Here is an 18662-nt window from a genome sequence, read left to right on the forward strand (position 1 = left end):
GGAAGGTGATATTTATCTGTAATAGGGGAAAAACACATACTAAGTACAAGATATACATTTTTATCATAAAGATTATTCTTCTGAATATGGATAATTCTCCCCCTCTAGTTTAAACTTTGACCTAGGGTGACAAGCACGCAATTGGTTAATGTGTACCCACTTTTCTATTGACTTTCCACTTGTAGGAATCAAAATCTTATATGCCACTTGTGAAAGCTTATCAATAATGACATACAACCCTTTCCATGATGGGAGAAACTTCTCTCTAACTTGATTTCTAAGAAAATTGTAAAGATAAACTTGATCATTCACCTCATATTCTTTCTTTGTGGTTTTCATGTCATAATATGTTTTAGCACATATTGCTGCTTTCGCAAGATTTTTCTGAGCAAAGGCAAATGCTTGTTGCTAATGTTTTCTTAAACTCTCAACATATTGATAAGTTGTTGTTGCATTGATCAGACTCTGATCCTGAGTATGATACAACAAATGTTGTGGCAGTACCATCCTTCTAACTGTCATTAGTTCAAAAGGAGACATTTTTGTTGCAGTACTAGGAGTAGATCTAATAGCCATTAATACCAAAGGCAACTTAATATCCCAATCTTTCCCTGATTCCTTCACAATCTTTTTCAGAATATTTACAACTGACTGATTATACCATTCAACTCCACCACTCGAGGCAGCACTGTAGGAAATATGTAATTTCCTTTTCACACCCAGGATAGACCACATTCTTCTCATCACTTCACTTGTGAAATGAGTACCTCTATCAGACTCAATTCTCTGAGGAAGTCCAAACCTAGAGAAAACATGATTGATTAATAAAGCAGCAGCTGTTTCAGACCTACAATTAGGGGATGGAAGACACTCCACCCATTTGGTAAACATACATATAACAGTTAAATAGTAACAAGGGTAAACCACCCAATAGGGGGCGCTACAGCCTAAAAAGTATGCAATACCATATGTACATATATATATATATGTGTGTATGTGTGTAATCTCAGCACAGTGAAGATCTGGCAGAGCCAATATTGGATCAGTATTCACACATATATATATATATATATATATACACATAGGAGTGTACACACAACCGTAAAATTAATGTCTAATGCAGGTCACCATATGCAGGGTATTAGGTGGCACAACAGTATCAATACACAAATACCAGAGTCCAAAATAGAAGATGGAGTCAGACTCCAACAATGGTCAAATATATTCCAAGGTGTATCAGTTCTGTACAATTCCAGGCCGCACTCAATCTTCACCCTCCAAAGGTCAGACAATCTAGAAAAACCAAGGAAAGAGGCGCCGTATGTGTGAATCTGCAACAACCAGTTCCAAAGGTAGAGCAAGTGCAGGGTACTCACAATATGGGAAGGCACTCAGATGTGCCTGTAGATGCAGGCTGGTTTTTGCAGCAAACCAGCTGGCTGTGCAGGGCACTTTAGAATCCAAGGATGGAGATCTGTGTGTCTCAGCAGGCTGTGAATTAGGAATCCAGCAGTGTAGCGCACAGGGGCTAGGTGCAAACAAAAGCACACAACTGTGTGAATCTGTAAGATTACAATGATTAATCTAACACCTGTGCAGGGTACTCACATTTGGTAGCGGCACTCAAATGTGCCAGTGGAGGCAGGCTGGTTTTCACAGCAAACCAGCTGACTGTAAAGGGTGTATAACAGGATACTCCACAGCAGACAGGAATAACAGGTAGCTCAGCAGACAGGAACAACAGGTAGCTCAGAGTATATAATAATCAGCAGCAATGAGGATATATAAATTTAAAAGATGTTTTAATAGTAATGATAAAAACAATCATAAAATATATATATCACTCATGCATCATAAGTAAAAAACATGCAACGCGTTTCTCGGTATACACCGTTTCATCAGGCATGTAATATGTTCTGAATACACATCTTAAATAAGCCTGAGCTACCTGTACAATGCCCCACCCAAAAAACAATAAAAATCAATAAACCAATCACAATGGCCCTTTGTTAAATTGCTCTTTAGTTGGAGCACCTGAACACTTCTCATAGGTTCCCCTTCTGTATGTCACAATTAGCATTAAATTGGTTAATAACATGCCCCAGTGGGAAAGATAAATATAATAGATAAATTAAAAATATATATACACCCCCCAATGGGAAAGATTTTAAAAGCATCTAAAGTCTTATTATGGATACACAGTTAACTAACTGCACATATCTAGATAAATATACCAATATTCAAACTATTACTAACAAACCATCTTTAAGACTATATTTAGACTTATACTTCAATAAGATCCTAAGGTCCTCATTTTCAGTGCAATCTTTCTCCTGGATTGGATACACTATAGGATTCTCCTTAAAAAGGTAAAATTTACCCACAACAGGATCCTCTTTTTGACTGGTAATCAAATCCTCGTTAGGTGCATCCTGACTCCATTGCACTGCAGATAGTTCTTGATCCTTCTTCATTTGCTGATGGGTTACCACTGCAATTTGACATACACCAAGAAGGTGTTCAATGTCAAACAATTCCCCCTCTAGGGCACCTTGTTTAGCCATTGTATCAGCTAAATCATTTCCTTCTTTGTCAATACCAATCATCTTTGAATGACCCTTTGTCTTCTTCCAAAAGACAATCAAGTCATTAGAGATAACAATATCATCAATTGCAAGTATCATCTTTCCATGTTTAACTGGCTTGTTACGGGCTCTCATCATCTGATTACGCTTCCACACAGGAAGGTATTCAACAAAACTGTTACGGACATAATCTGAATCTGTAATGATGACAAATTCTTTAAATCCCTGATTTACTGCCATCTGAATGGCCTTATACACAGCGCTCAATTCAGCCATTTGGCTACTTTTTGGGCCCAAACACTAACCAACAGGTTGTATGTGATAATCACTACCCCACACAATACCTGCTCCAGCTACAAGTTTCTTTTCACCATTTTCAGTGGCATGAAAAGCACAACCATCAACATATACCTTAGGTAGTGGTTGACAATACATTTCCTCATAAACCTTATGTTGTGTTGTCCTGTTGAGAGCAATCATGAAGTTCAGCTAGTCCTTGTGCAACATAATTTTTCTTATTCTGTGCATAATGAACCTCCAAAGGCCAACCCTGCAAAGACAAGGTCCAGGATGTAATGCAAATGTTAGATAGATTTCCTGCCTTTATTTTATTACTCTGTAAATACTGTAAAGATTGATGAGCAGTTTCCACAATAATTTTTTCTCCTTGGATATAACTCCGAAAATATTGTAAGGCCCAAACTCTTGCAAACAATGCTTTTTCACAATCATTAAATTTGATCTCCACTGGAGATAAGGCCTTGCTTGCATATGCAATGATCTTATTCTGTATCATATTGCTGATAAAGAACTGCACTTAAGGTAAGATCTGTATATCCTGTCTCCAAGTAAAATGGATCTCCCTTTATTGGATAGGCTAAACAAGAGGCTTAAGTAAGCCTTAGCTTTAACTCTTGAACTGCCTGGTCTTGTTCAATTAATTAAGTACATGCCTGACTTCTTCCAAGTGTTCATCAAAAGTAGAACTTTTGATTAATACATCATCCACATAGCATAATGTCCCCCTATCAGCAGCATCAGACATAGCCTTGTGCATAAAAATACCAAACTCCTGTCCTGAATTAATATATCCAAAATACATCCTGAAAAAGGTAAACTGTTCTCCACCAAATGAAAATGCAAGTTTAGGTTGTAAAGATTTTAGAACCTTTGTATCTGTGCAAGACATTGATCTATGCATGGGACTGGCCATCCTGACATAGGCACACGCTTATTAAGCTGTCTCAAGTCAGCACACAACCGCCATTGCCCATTTGGTTTCAATACTCCCAGAATAGGAGTATTAAAGGGACTATGTATTGGTTTAATAATACCTCTTGAATCCAAGTTCTTAATAATATCTGCTAAAGATTCATAGGAGGCCAATGGCAGACGATATTGTCTCACATATACTGGAGGTGCTTTAGGATCAGTTGGAATCCTAAGAATATGTAGATCTGTTGAACCACAGTCATAGGAATCTTTGGCCAATATCTCCTGAAATTCCATTAAGATTTCTCTTAATTGTTGGCATTCCCTTTCGTTAGAACACCCATCTGCCAAAGAAATCTGTTCCTCCACCATTTCATTAAATCCAGGAAAAATGTCAGGTTTACCTATCTCATCTGTCTCTTCAAGCTGTACAGATAGGTCCTTTGCAATCATATTTACCCTCTTCTTCTCTTCATTTGCATACCCTTCTGATTCATCATCAGAGAGTTTTTAATCAATGATAATCTCAGATTCCGTAATCTTACATATGCCTTCCTTTTCATTGAAAGGGTATACAGATTGCACTGTGAACAATCCATCAGGTTGGGAATGGAAACATTGCTCCGCTATCTGCTCTTCTGTTAAATATCCCTCAGGGATAAGACCTATAACAGAATTAGTGGGATCAGAGGTGAAATACTCAGAATCTATTGCAAACCCCACTATAGTACTCCTCTCCAAGCATATACTATGGGACATTACATTATTTACCAAAATGGTAAATGGCATCTGGTGAATATTGACCAATGGCATATGAGTAACAGTTATGCCCAATTGTTGGATCTTCTGACATATATGTACTTTTTAACAATAGCATATGTTCACATTTTCAAAGTGAAGTGAGGCACTAATTTTTAAGAATTATACAAGAATTGAACAAGGATTGGGCAAGGGGCAAGACACAAGGCAAGTACTCTTGTAATACTGTGGGGTTTTTTTTGGATCTCATTGTATCCTTTTGCAAGTGCTGCTGTAACACTGTCTTATGTGTTTACTTGGTTCCCACTTTCATAATAATGCTCAATATCTTCATATTCCTTTTTGCAACCTCTTGTCTCTTTAACAAACTACATTACTCAATTACTCCTTCTCCCTCTCCACCTGCACTGTTCATTAGCCCATCTCTCTTATACTCACCTTACTTTTGTACTCATGAACTTTACTTATTCCTAAACACTCTCTCTCCCCCCTGCCCTTCAGCGAAAAAACAGTCTCATTACTGCAAATCTGCTTCTCATCTCATGTCACTCTCCCTCTTGCTCATACTAGCTGCTGGCGACATCTCCCCTAATCCTGGTCCCTCACAACCTCCTAGCCTTTCACATCCTTGTGTGCCTTTCAATAGACTTCAGAAACTAAACTCTGGTAACCTTAATTGCATTCCTCTTACATCTAAAACCACCTCCCCCTTCACTTGTGCACTCTGGAACTCTCGCTCTGTTTGCAACAAGCTCACTTCTATCCATGATCTCTTTATCTCCCACTCTCTTAACCTTCTGGCTCTTACAGAAACCTGGATCTCTGCTTCAGACACAGCATCCACTGCTGCACTGTCACATGGGGGTCTCCTTTTCAGCCACAATCCTAGGTCTGCCAATAGACAAGGAGGTGTTGTCGGTATTTTACTTTCCTCTCGCTGGACCTTCCAACAAATACAGCCCTTCTCTTCACTCACATTTTCTTCATTTCAAGCACACCTGATTCGCTTATTCTCTCCCCACTCTATACATGTTGCAGTCATATATCGCCCCCCTGGCTCCCCAACTCAATTTTTGGATCACTTTGCTGCCTGGCTTCCTTATTTCCTTTCCTCAGACACCCCTGCCCTCAATCTTGGTGACTTTAACATCCCTCTTGACAATCCCACTGCCTCCGCTGCAAAACAACTTCTTCAACTGACTTCCTCTTTCGGCCTGTCCCAATGGACTGACTCTCCCACTCACAAAGATGGTCATTCCCTTGATCTGATTTTCACCTATCGATGCACTCTTTAAAATTTAACAAACTCCCCTTTTCCTCTCTCTGACCATCATCTCCTAACTTGCAACATCACTACCCTACCTACAACTCCCCATCCCTCTACCACTCACACCAAACTTCACAGAAGCACTAAGTCATTAGATCTGCATCAGCTCGCTATCTCTCTCAAACCTCTCCTCTCATTCATCACCTCCTTTTCCTGCCCTGACCAATCTGCCAGTATAATTCCACCCTTACATCGGTCATTGACACTCTGGCCCCTCCAACCTTAGCTCAGAAACCACACTCTCATCCTCAGCCCTGGCATACTCCTCTGACACGATACCTACGCAGATGCTCCCGTACTGCTGAGCGACACTGGAGGAAATCTCGGAGTTCAGCTGACTTTCTTCACTACAAATTCATCCTGAACTCCTATTATTCTGCCCTTAATCTTTATAAGCATCAATATTTCTCTAATCTCATCTCTACTCTTTCCTCTAACCCTAAACGTCTGTTCTCCACATTTAACACTCTTCTCCGCCCACCCCCACCTCTTAACACAACCTCTCTCTCAGCTCAAGATTTTGACAGCCACTTCAACAACAAAATCGACTCCATCAGAAGTGAAATCAGCTCTCAACATACTTCCAATCTCCCACCCCCTCAAAAGCTCACAATCACCCAAAACCCAAATATCCAAAAATACAGCTCTTTTGCCCCTGTTAACGAGGATGAAGTTTCTTCCCTTATACTGTCCTCCCACCTCACTACCTGTTTCCTCGACCCCATCCCCTCACAGCTACTCCCCTCCCTCTCTTCTACCCTCACCCCCCATACTCACCCACATTTTCAACCTCTCCCTCAGCACTGGTATATTTCCCTCATCTCTAAAACATGCACTGGTCACACCTATACTTAAAAAACCTTCCCTCGATCCAACCTCCCCATCCAACTACCGCCCTATTTCCCTACTCCCTCTTGCCTCAAAGCTCCTCAAAAAGCTAGTTTACGCACGTCCATCCCATTTCCTTACACTAAACTCTCTTCTTGACCCACTGCAATCTGGATTTTGTTCCCATCACTCTACAGAGACAGCAGTTGTCAAGGTTACCAATGACCTACTTAGAGCAAAATCCAAAGGCCACTTTTCTCTGCTTATCCTCCTTGACCTGTCTGCAGCCTTTGACACTGTTGACCACCCTCTTCTGCTCCAAACCCTCCAATCCTTCAGCATCTGTGACACAGCTCTCTCCTGGTTCTCTTCCTATCTGACTAACCGTACATTTAGTGTAGCCTTCTCCGGAGCATCCTCTGCCCCGTTACCACTTTCTGTTGGGGTATCTCAAGGCTCTGTCCTTGGTCCCCTTCTCTTTTCAATCTATACGTCATCACTAGGTTCCTTAATAAAGTCTCATGGGTTTCAATACCATTTGTATGCCGATGACACCCAAATCTACCTCTCTGCACCAGACCTACCTCCTTCCTTACTAACCCGTGTAACTAACTGTCTTTCTCACATCTCATCTTGAATGTCCTCTCACTACCTTAAGCTAAATCTCTCCAAAACTGAACTCCTTATTTTTTCACCTTCTTCCAATGTCTCCACCCCCAAAATTTCTATAACTGTTGATAATTCCATCATTACCCCTACCCCACATGCCGGATGTCTTGGGGTCACACTTGACTCAGATCTTTCCTTCATTCCTCACATTTAGTCCTTGGCTAAAGCCTGCCGCTTACCTTAAAAACATCGCTAAAATTAGACATTTCCTTACACAAGATACAACCAAGATTTTAATCCACTCTCTCATCCTTTCCCACCTCGACTACTGCAACTCCATCCTCTCTGGTCTACCTAGCTGCTGCATAGCACCTTTACAATCCATTATGAATGCCTCTGCCAGGCTCATCTTCCTTACTCATCGCTCTTCATCTGCTGCACCTCTCTGCCAATCCCTTCACTGGCTTCCTCTTGCCTCTAGGATTAAACATAAAATCCTCACTCTGACATATAAAGCTCTCAACTGTACTGCTCCCCCCTACATCTCAGAACTTCTCTAGATACTTTCCCTCCCGTCCCCTTCGATCAGCTCAGGATCTCCCCCTCTCCTCCTCTCTTGTTACTTCCTCACATTCCCGTTTACAGGACTTCTCCAGACTGGCCCACTCTTGTGGAATTCCCTGCCTCGCTCCATAAGACTCTCCCCTAGTTTTAACAGCTTCAAGCACTCCCAAAAAACTCTACTATTCAGGATGCATACAACCAACACTAACCTTTCCTAACTCCATTGCTTTCCCCTTGAACCCCTTAGAGTGTAAGCCTATGGGCCCAGCTGTTTACAGATCGCTTCATAAGAGCCGACTACAACAGTGAAACTCTCGGCAGGGCCCTCTACCCACTTGACCCCTACAAAAGCTATCCTGTATAGCGACTATGTTTACAGCGCTGCGGAATCTGTTGGCACTCTACAAATACCTGATAATAATAATAATAATATATTTATCAGAGCATCAGAGCCTTGAATTTCTTGCCCCATTTTAACCTCTAGAGAAAGGGGAAATTGATTTCCACCCCCTGGAATAGTTACATTATTTTGAACTTGTACAATCATTGCATACGGCAATTGTTGAGCAGATCTCAAAACTTTTAGGTCATCCATATAGTTTAGAGCAGAGCTTTCCAAACTTTTCATGTTGGTGACACACTTTTTTGAACTACATAATTTTGTGACACAGTAATTCAGTAGTACTAGTAAACAGGAGGTTAAACTAACTTGTTTTAAGAGATAAGGACACATACTTAAATTATATAATAACAAAATGTATTTACAATATGTATGTGCAAGAATTTAAAAAAAGTTTAATTACACCAATAACTACTTACTATTTTAATGGGATGTATGAGGTTGATGGGATGAACACAGTTTCTGAATATTTAGTGGAATATTAGATAAAGACACTCGCATTTCATCATCAAGCATTTTTAAGCTTCCACTTCCTATCCATATATCAAGAGCAGGAGCAGTAATGCACTGCTGGGAGCTAGCTGCAAAAAAACACTGACTTCTGACTTCAACTCAGCATTTAAGCTGCCGCCCTCAGAGCTCTGCAAGTCCAACTGACTTCTGCCCGCACACATGCAGTCACAAGCCGATTGAGGAGACTACATGTGCAGTCAGGAGCAAATGTGCCGCCAATGGGAATAGTTTCAGTTACCACTGAACTGCGCCAATAGGTTAAGATGATCTGTGACCCACTAGGTATCATTCACTTGTCAACCATGTGATATGCATAGCAGGCAGGCAGAAAGTCGGAAACCAAAAAATATATATTTTTTAAATTAAAAGAAATTATTGCTGAAGCAGGGACACACCTACACACTGTCGCCGACACACTAACGTGTCACGACACACAGTTTGGAAAGCACTGGTTTAGAGGGTTACTCTTTAATCTTGACCATAAAATATGATTGGTAAAATCAATTTGAACAGCAAAGCGATGTAATAAATCATTTCCAATATATATTTGATATTTTGGCTCATCCAAAACCAAAAATACATGTCTGGCAGTCTTATTTCCAAGAGAGACAGACAACAAGCATTTAGCTACAACAGCTACGTCTGTAACATCATCAATATCATGCACCCACTGATCATAAGGTGGAAGATTCCTAATTATCATTGGATTCTCTAATTGTCTTAATAAGCAGCTACTAATGTAACTATGCTCTCTATTAAGGGCAAGTTTTGCATGTTTGATCCTTCCAATATCATTAATTTGAAGAGGAATAAGCAATTCATGATCTATTTATTTTAAATCAGTTAAAAACTGAGTATGGGGGGGCGGAGCCAGCAGCCGGTCTGAGCAGACGCATATCTTTGGAGCTCCTCATCAAATTTATGTTTTGCCTTGTTTAAAACCCACATTTTGTGGTTTATCACTTATCTACAAGGAATATTACTGACTTGCAGGTATGGAGATGCTAGATCGTTGGGAACAGAGAACCCAGGCACTAATAACCCAGCACTTTATTGATCTAGCAGAGAGTCTCCAACGGCTACTCACATTAGCGACGCAGCACAAGCCTAGTAACCGGACCTACCAACAGAGAGGGGCATCTGAGACACTCGGCCACCTAACTAACACATCATGCCCAGCTCTGTTTAAAACACCACTGATTCCCCCATGTGGAGACTGCGAGCGGCAGACTACTGGACATTCACTTACGGACAGAGCGAGGTGTGCAACAAAGTCAAAATGGCGCCTTAGCCCTTCAGCACTACACTTAGCTGGTAAGGCCCCACGCACGCAGCAGAGGAAGGATCGAGTGAGTACTAACCAGCCGCGGTATATGAAACCGCAGCCAGCTGTGTCTCGACTCACTGTAAAGAAAAGCAAGTCAGGAGGAAAGTGGCAACGGACTTCAGGCCCTGATTTGAACAGGTCACTCCACAGGTATAGTCGGAACTTAGCCGGAGTTCCCAGCCTCAGATCTCACACAGACAAAGTGCAGCTGAATGGGGACATCGAGTCCGAGAAATGCAGCGCAAGGTCCGGTTTTGAAACGGTAAATTACTGGCCTCATCTTAACAGTTTGGGAACACAGCCCACCGTTGCCACAGGGAACAGGTCTCTCTACTCAGTCCCGGTTCAACGGATGTCACAGTGGGACCCAGGCGGTTCTGTCCTTAATACTAGTTTCCAGCAGTCTTAGTGATCCACACATAGTCTGCTACATGCTTACCTTGCTGCCCGTCTGCATATAATTTAAACAAATGAGGAATAGACTTTTTTCCCATATGGAGGACTTAGTTTCATAGCCCACTGAAAAACGTGTGACAAGTGAATGTGAGACATTTTGTTCTATCTTAAAAATGCAAAATGGGACTGTCACCAGCTAGCCCCATAAATTGACTCTACAAGTTTACTTAATAATTTTCTTTCTAGGTTTGTTTTACAATAATGTGTTCTTCCTCACTGATATTTATACGTGTGTTATTATTGTGTATGGTGTGTTTTGTTTTCTTTCCCTTCTCATGGACTTCTACATTGAATGTAATAGCCCAATCTAGGATCACTCCTGGACTTAAATGAATGTAAAATGTTGAAATACATTGTCTGTCTTTTACTCTATTTGAAGTGCTCAACAATACCCCTAAGGTGCTTTAATCTAATAATATAAAGTGTCTTCAGCTTAGCAGAATCCCTCATACTATATAAAAATGTACTGCTTTCTTCGAGAGATATTGTAGGCAGTTTACACCACGACTTTCCTATCCGTTAAGCTGATGTATCTTGTTATACTTAAATTTGTTTACTTTGTGTTTATTTACTGAGACCAAAACGGTTCTTGGCTATACATTCTGGTTTTAACCTTAAGCTGTATTGTTAGTTTTGTCATATAGACCTAGGAGCTAGTTTCTGTACTATGGGTGTTCTCGCTTCTAAATTTACATAATTTCCGTTAGGATGTCACATGCACGTTTTTACAACTAAGCTATAGCAGGGTCTAGCTTATCATGTTCTCCTCTGGCAATAGATGTGTGTTATTGGTATGACCTTCCTGTCCCTGGGTGGTGGGCCCACATTCAGGTGACATAGTATTTCTGTACAGTGGGGAAACATTTAACTGTTTAATTAATTACCCTGACATTTATCTGCTCATATTTTATCCTCAACTTGTATAGCCTAGCTAATACCCTATTCCTTAATGTCCATTGAAGTCTTATAATTTTGGTGGACGTCACTTTTATCCTAGTAGCCCCGTTCACCTACTAGTCAGTATCTTAGCCAACATATGCCCAGATCTTAATGTAAAGTACACTGCACCATCCTCACCTTACGTTACAAGCTGAAGTCTGTGCGGTTGGTTTTTTCACATTCCCTCAATTAGTTAAATATGATATCACAAGACGAATTCAGATCTTTAGGTTGAAAGGCACTTGGAGAGCACTCATACTCTATTTTGTCATCTTAATTCTGACCCCTCACACATATACCACATATAATGTTTAATAAAATATCAGTCATCATAGACTCCATGACAGAGAAGGAAATAGACAGAGACACAGAGCACTAGCCGCAATTCAGATATAAACAGTCCAAACCTATTTGGTGAGCCAATCTGCGAGATTGCTCACTGCTTTAACCCTTTACATAGAGCAATTATTGTTTGCTACTGTTCACTGGCATGTTTATTAAAGCTGGGACTACACTAATATGATTACTATTCTTTTACACTTAAACAATGCTTTCCATGTATCCTTTAGCAGACCGTGTTATAGTTATAAGTGCCCTAAGGTCTATACTAGCTTTCGCTTAGAATTCAGTGTTAAAGTGCAATTTTATTTTTCTAAGCTGGTTAAACATTTTTTGTCATTAGCTGCAATTTTAGTTATGGAGATGTGTAAGTTATATATGCTTTCTCACAAGCCACTTGTAAGCTTATTTGTGTGTTTTAAGTATTATCTCCCCACAGGATTTAAGTATTATGACTGGTCCTACTTGCTAATGTCAGACAGAAAAGAAATCCTTATCCCTGATTTTGCTCATTTAAATTTAACTCCTCCTCTTCCATTACATTTCTTAACATGTTTTGTTGCATGGTTCTAAGTATAGTTATTTTACTATTAGCATGTATAATGTATCACATTTCTTTATATGGTACTCGCAACGCTTATTATTGCGTGTTTAAACTCTTCCTGTTCATATTTTATATAACATAGATAGTCCTAAGGTGCATTTTATCCTGTTTCAATGCTCCTCTACGGTGAGATAATTTTGGAAAATATGTAAAACACCACCTCCTCCCCCCCCCCTCTCCCCCCCACAATAAAGTATCCCCTTCTCTAGGGGAACTAACAAGGCAGTTTGTCTCGTCTATACCGCATCTGAATCACAGCTCTAAATTGCTCCCTAAGTATCTAACCCTTCATAGCATAATAGGCATGTGTTCATATGCCCGTCTAGATCAGCAGGACTGATCACTAATATGTGACATCTACGCATGCTATTTTAACACAGCTGTCAGTTAATTTTATGGAGGGGTTCCAATGTTTCATTATAAATCCATCTATTAGTAAGGGAGCTTGACATTATATTATCCTAGAAAACAAAACAAAAAAAAAAATGAGGTTTTTCATTTGGGGTCCATGAGTGGCCCTCTCCAATACTGTATAATATGAGAATGTAATTGTCTTTCAATTATTTGGTTCTCCTATTTGTCATATGTCTGCAGCTCACTTTGTAATACTCCCCTGTTTTCTCTTTTTATTGTATATTGGCAATTACCAAATGTTTATTTTGACAAAAACTTCAATAAAAATTATTTAAAAAAAAAAAAAAAAAAAACTGAGTATGATTCTTTAAATCAGATGACTTACCATTCTTCTGAAGAAAATAAATAGTTAGTACATCACCGTCCACCAAAGTACCTGCAATCTCTTTTGGATTAACTTGAATTACATTGTCACACATATATAACTGCATGCCAACATCCTTATTTTTTAGGATTGTCATCTCAGATACTTGAATGTTTCTAAAATGAATTTCAACAGAATCCTGTCTATGTTCAATTATATGACAACACTTTGAGTTAGTATAATATTTAACCCATTGATAATTGATTGGTGTATTCACCTGTGACCATACAACACCATTTATGCAATCAATTATAGGATTAAGACGTCTAAGCAAATCATTCCCAATAAGAAATTGTTATTCAGCTGCTTTAACCACAACAACTGGATGTTGCAGGGACATTTTCCCAATTTTGATTTTAAGCCATACATAACCTATAACTTCAATAGGTTTTCCATCAAAATTTTGCAAAATAGCAGTGTAGGTTTTTAATTTTAACTGCTCTGGATCTATTTGAAGCAAAAAAGGAAGGAAAACCAATGGCACTACTATATTATTAAAAGGACTTCTGCCAATATCTTCAATACCCTAGTCAAATAACATTGGGTTCATAGGATGGTGCTGTGTATACAGGGAGTGCAGAATTATTAGGCAAGTTGTATTTTTGAGGATTCATTTTATTATTGAATAACAACCATGTTCTCAATGAACCCAAAAAACTCATTAATATCAAAGCTGAATAGTTTTGGAAGTAGATTTTAGTTTGTTTTTAGTTATAGCTATTTTAGGGAGATATCTGTGTGTGCAGGTGACTATTACTGTGCATAATTATTAGGCAACTTAACAAAAAACAAATATATACCCATTTCAATTATTTATTTTTACCAGTGAAACCAATATAACATCTCAACATTCACAAATATACATTTCTGACATTCAAAAACAAAACAAAAACAAATCAGTGACCAATATAGCCACCTTTCTTTGCAAGGACACTCAAAAGCCTGCCATCCATGGATTCTGTCAGTGTTTTGATCTGTTCACCATCAACATTGCGTGCAGCAGCAACCACAGCCTCCCAGACACTGTTCAGAGAGGTGTACTGTTTTCCCTCCTTGTAAATCTCACATTTGATGATGGACCACAGGTTCTCTATGGGGTTCAGATCAGGTGAACAAGGAGGCCATGTCATTAGATTTTCTTCTTTTATACCCTATCTTGCCAGCCACGCTGTGGAGTACTTGGACGCGTGTGATGGAGCATTGTCCTGCATGAAAATCATGTTTTTCTTGAAGGATGCAGACTTCTTCCTGTACCACTGCTTGAAGAAGGTGTCTTCCAGAAACTGGCAGTAGGACTGGGAGTTGAGCTTGACTCCATCCTCAACCCGAAAAGGCCCCACAAGCTCATCTTTGATGATACCAGCCCAAACCAGTACTCCACCTCCACCTTGCTGGCGTCTGAGTCGGACTGGAGCTCTCTGCCCTTTACCAATCCAGCCACGGGCCCATCCATCTGGCCCATCAAGACTCACTCTCATTTCATCAGTCCATAAAACCTTAGAAAAATCAGTCTTGAGATATTTCTTGGCCCAGTCTTGACGTTTCAGCTTGTGTGTCTTGTTCAGTGGTGGTCGTCTTTCAGCCTTTCTTACCTTGGCCATGTCTCTGAGTATTGCACACCTTGTGCTTTTGGGCACTCCAGTGATGTTGCAGCTCTGAAATATGGCCAAACTGGTGGCAAGTGGCATCTTGGCAGCTGCACGCTTGACTTTTCTCAGTTCATGGGCAGTTATTTTGCGCCTTGGTTTTTCCACACGCTTCTTGCGACCCTGTTGACTATTTTGAATGAAACGCTTGATTGTTTGATGATCACGCTTCAGAAGCTTTGCAATTTTAAGAGTGCTGCATCCCTCTGCAAGATATCTCACTATTTTTGACTTTTCTGAGCCTGTCAAGTCCTTCTTTTGACCCATTTTGCCAAAGGAAAGGAAGTTGCCTAATAATTATGCACACCTGATATAGGGTGTTGATGTCATTAGACCACACCCCTTCTCATTACAGAGATGCACATCACCTAATATGCTTAATTGGTAGTAGGCTTTTGAGCCTATACAGCTTGGAGTAAGACAACATGCATAAAGAGGATGATGTGGTCAAAATACTCATTTGCCTAATAATTCTGCACTCCCTGTATGGACAACTAGTGAAGAAAAAATAGAGGAAAAAATTATTTTCTCTAAAAGTATATACTGTTAGCACTCCAGAGTCCGCCTATAATAACTTATATACAACAGACAGTTCATTAATAATTATAGGTGGTCTCCCTGAGGGACTGAAGGTACCAAAGTCAGTTAAAATATAACTTTTAACTAAATATGACTAAAAACAAAATACTATAATAAAAACACAAACTGAAGCAAGGGCAGCGTGACAATATATAGTAGTGTTATCTATTTGACACACAAATCCTAGTGTGAAAGAATGCTCCTGAATTAACAGCTATAAATAACCTATCTTAGATATTAGATAAATATTGAGTAACTCAATATCTGCTTGGGCACAGGAAACCAATGTTACTGGTAATTATCAATGCTGTAATAGCAATATTCAAATTATAGAAAGAATAAATAGTTTGCAACAATGGCAACACTGTTAAAGAATAAACTAGGAACTACTGCTAGTTGGTAATATTAATAAATGACAGCAGATGATAAATCTCCCAGTGTTAGCTGAAAGAATTGTGAAACACCTTGAAGAAGAAATATTCTGGCACAATTTTTTCAGATAACAATGGGAGTGGTTGTTAATCACATCAAATCCTGGAGTTTGCCTTGGGGTATCATTAATTAGTCAATTTACTTGACTAGTACTAGGCTGGCAGGCTGAAAAAGGGTTATTTTCTGATTTTTACGTTTGGCTGGGACAGCATTGACATCAACTGGCTCATCTGCAAGCTAAACTCCTTAACCTGTTTTTCCAGCCTACCATAGTCTTCAGTCTTTTGAGGAGCTTTCTTAGAAGTTCCCTCCTTTGGACTGGAAGGGGCAGGTTGTGTTACAGCTATTGCTGTAGGATTAGGATTAGTATTTGCAGATCGTCTGCTAGAAAACCTATTATTATAATAGCTTCTGTTAAACCAGTATCTTTTCCCTCGACCAAAATAATCAGTATTAGCATTTACAGGACACCGTGGTGTATTTTACAGGAAACTGGTTACGAGAGATCCAAAGTGGAATTGAGAGTCTTGTTGAGGGACGTATTCCATTATATTTTGTCAACAAGGACATTATAAGAACAATGCTCTTAAGAGCTTATGGAAAGGATGTTGATGAAATGCAAATAAACATTGCTTCTGATACTGGTTCTGCTTTGCCACTCTAAATTGAACCCAAAAACATGGATCTTTGTTTTCTAATGAAGGTGCCACATATGTCATTTAAAGATATTTATCAATTGAAAGTTGTACATAACGTGGGTACTTGAAAAAATAATATACGTGTCCATTTTTGATATATTCATTGTAAATTGGAATTGTGGGTTAACGATTCTATGGTTAAGAATTTCAAGAGGGGAAAATATCCTCCTCCTCTTAGTCTTCGGATGGTTGACCATAACGATCGCCCATATAAGACAGTGATCTAGACTGATCTCATCCATCCTAGTCGGGGTAAGATAGTGTAGATGAGGGGGAATATGTCATGAATGTTTCTTGACACAACAGACTCCATGTTGTTTTTTTGTTTTTTGTTTTAACAAAAAAGTATCACCTGAACTGCAGCCTTTACAAAGTGTCTGACTAGTTTATTTTTCTCCCAGCAAATCTGTTTGCAAGGCTTTTGCTGTGACTGAGATCTGTCTATGATGTTTGATGATGCACTTGTGTTTTTAGTCTTTGATACGGGGGGTCAGTATCTCTTTATGGGACAGTATACTGTAAAAATTGTGTTTCCCTCTAACGTTTTTATACTTTGCATTTCTTATAAAGTCACTGAAATGTATGAGAAATAGTATTTTCAATTTTAATAGTGTATATTAAATAGCTGAATTTGGGGTTTGAATACAAACCTATTAGAAAATGTTTGAGGGGGAGGTATAATCAAATCTCTTTATTTTAATACTTTGAGGGAACATCATCTTTCCTTATTTTATATCTATCTGTAAACAAACAAAAAAAAAGTTGGAGATAACAAATGAAAATTAACATTTTATTATCTTATCTCCCGTATACCCCACTTTTTGGCCTAATTTTTTGCTTACTATGTTTTTTTTTTTAAATTAACTTTTTATTGAGGATATAGGAGATGAAATACATATTACAAACATTGCAATTTCAAGTGTACCATTCAGCAAGGTTTACAAAAAAAAATAAAAAAAAATGTACAGATAGATTTCACAATTAGCAGTATATCATTGGTGAGGGCGGTAGATTCCATTGCATCATACTTCAGTAATTAGTAAAAGATTGCCTCTCTCTTGCATACAAATTTCTGTGCTCTTTAGTGGTTAAGCTTCATTGGTAACTATAATATACCTCATCCTCATTTAATTTTATAAACTATAACAAACTAAGGCCTAGATTTGGAGTTTGGCGTTAGCCGTGAAAACCAGCGTTAGAGGCTCCTAACGCTGGTTTTAGGCTACCGCCGGTATTTGGAGTCGTGTAGGTAAGGGTCTAACGCTCACTTTTCAGCCGCGACTTTTCCATACCGCAGATCCCCCTACGCCATTTGCGTATCCTATCTTTTCAATGGGATCTTCCTAACTCCGGTATTTACAGTCGTTTCTGAAGTGAGCGTTAGAGCTCTAACGACAAAACTCCAGCCGCAGGAAAAAAGCAGGAGTTAAGAGCTTTATGAACCGGCGTTAGCCCATAAAGCTCTTAACTACTGTACCCTAAAGTACACTAACACCCATAAACCACCTATGTACCCCTAAACCGAGGTCCCCCCACATCGCCGCAACTCGATTAAATTTTTTTAACCCCTAATCTGCCGACCGCCACCTACGTTATCCTTATGTACCCCTAATCTGCTGCCCCTAACACCGCCGACCCCTATATTATATTTATTAACCCCTAACCTGCCCCCCTCAGCGTCGCCGCCAGCTACTTACAATAATTAACCCCTAATCTGCCGACCGCAAAGCGCCGCCACCTACGTTATCCTTATGTACCCCTAATCTGCTGCCCCTAACACCGCCGACCCCTATATTATATTTATTAACCCCTAATCTGCCCCCCTCAACGTCGCCGACACCTGCCTACACTTATTAACCCCTAATCTGCCGAGCAGACCTGAGCGCTACTATAATAAAGTTATTAACCCCTAATCCGCCTCACTAACCCTATCATAAATAGTATTAACCCCTAATCTGCCCTCCCTAACATCGCCGACACCTAACTTCAAACATTAACCCCTAATCTGACGACCGGAGCTCACCGCTACTATAATAAATGGATTAACCCCTAAAGCTAAGTCTAACC

The sequence above is a fragment of the Bombina bombina genome, chromosome 5 (assembly GCF_027579735.1).
Source record: "Bombina bombina isolate aBomBom1 chromosome 5, aBomBom1.pri, whole genome shotgun sequence".
NCBI lineage: Eukaryota > Metazoa > Chordata > Amphibia > Anura > Bombinatoridae > Bombina > Bombina bombina.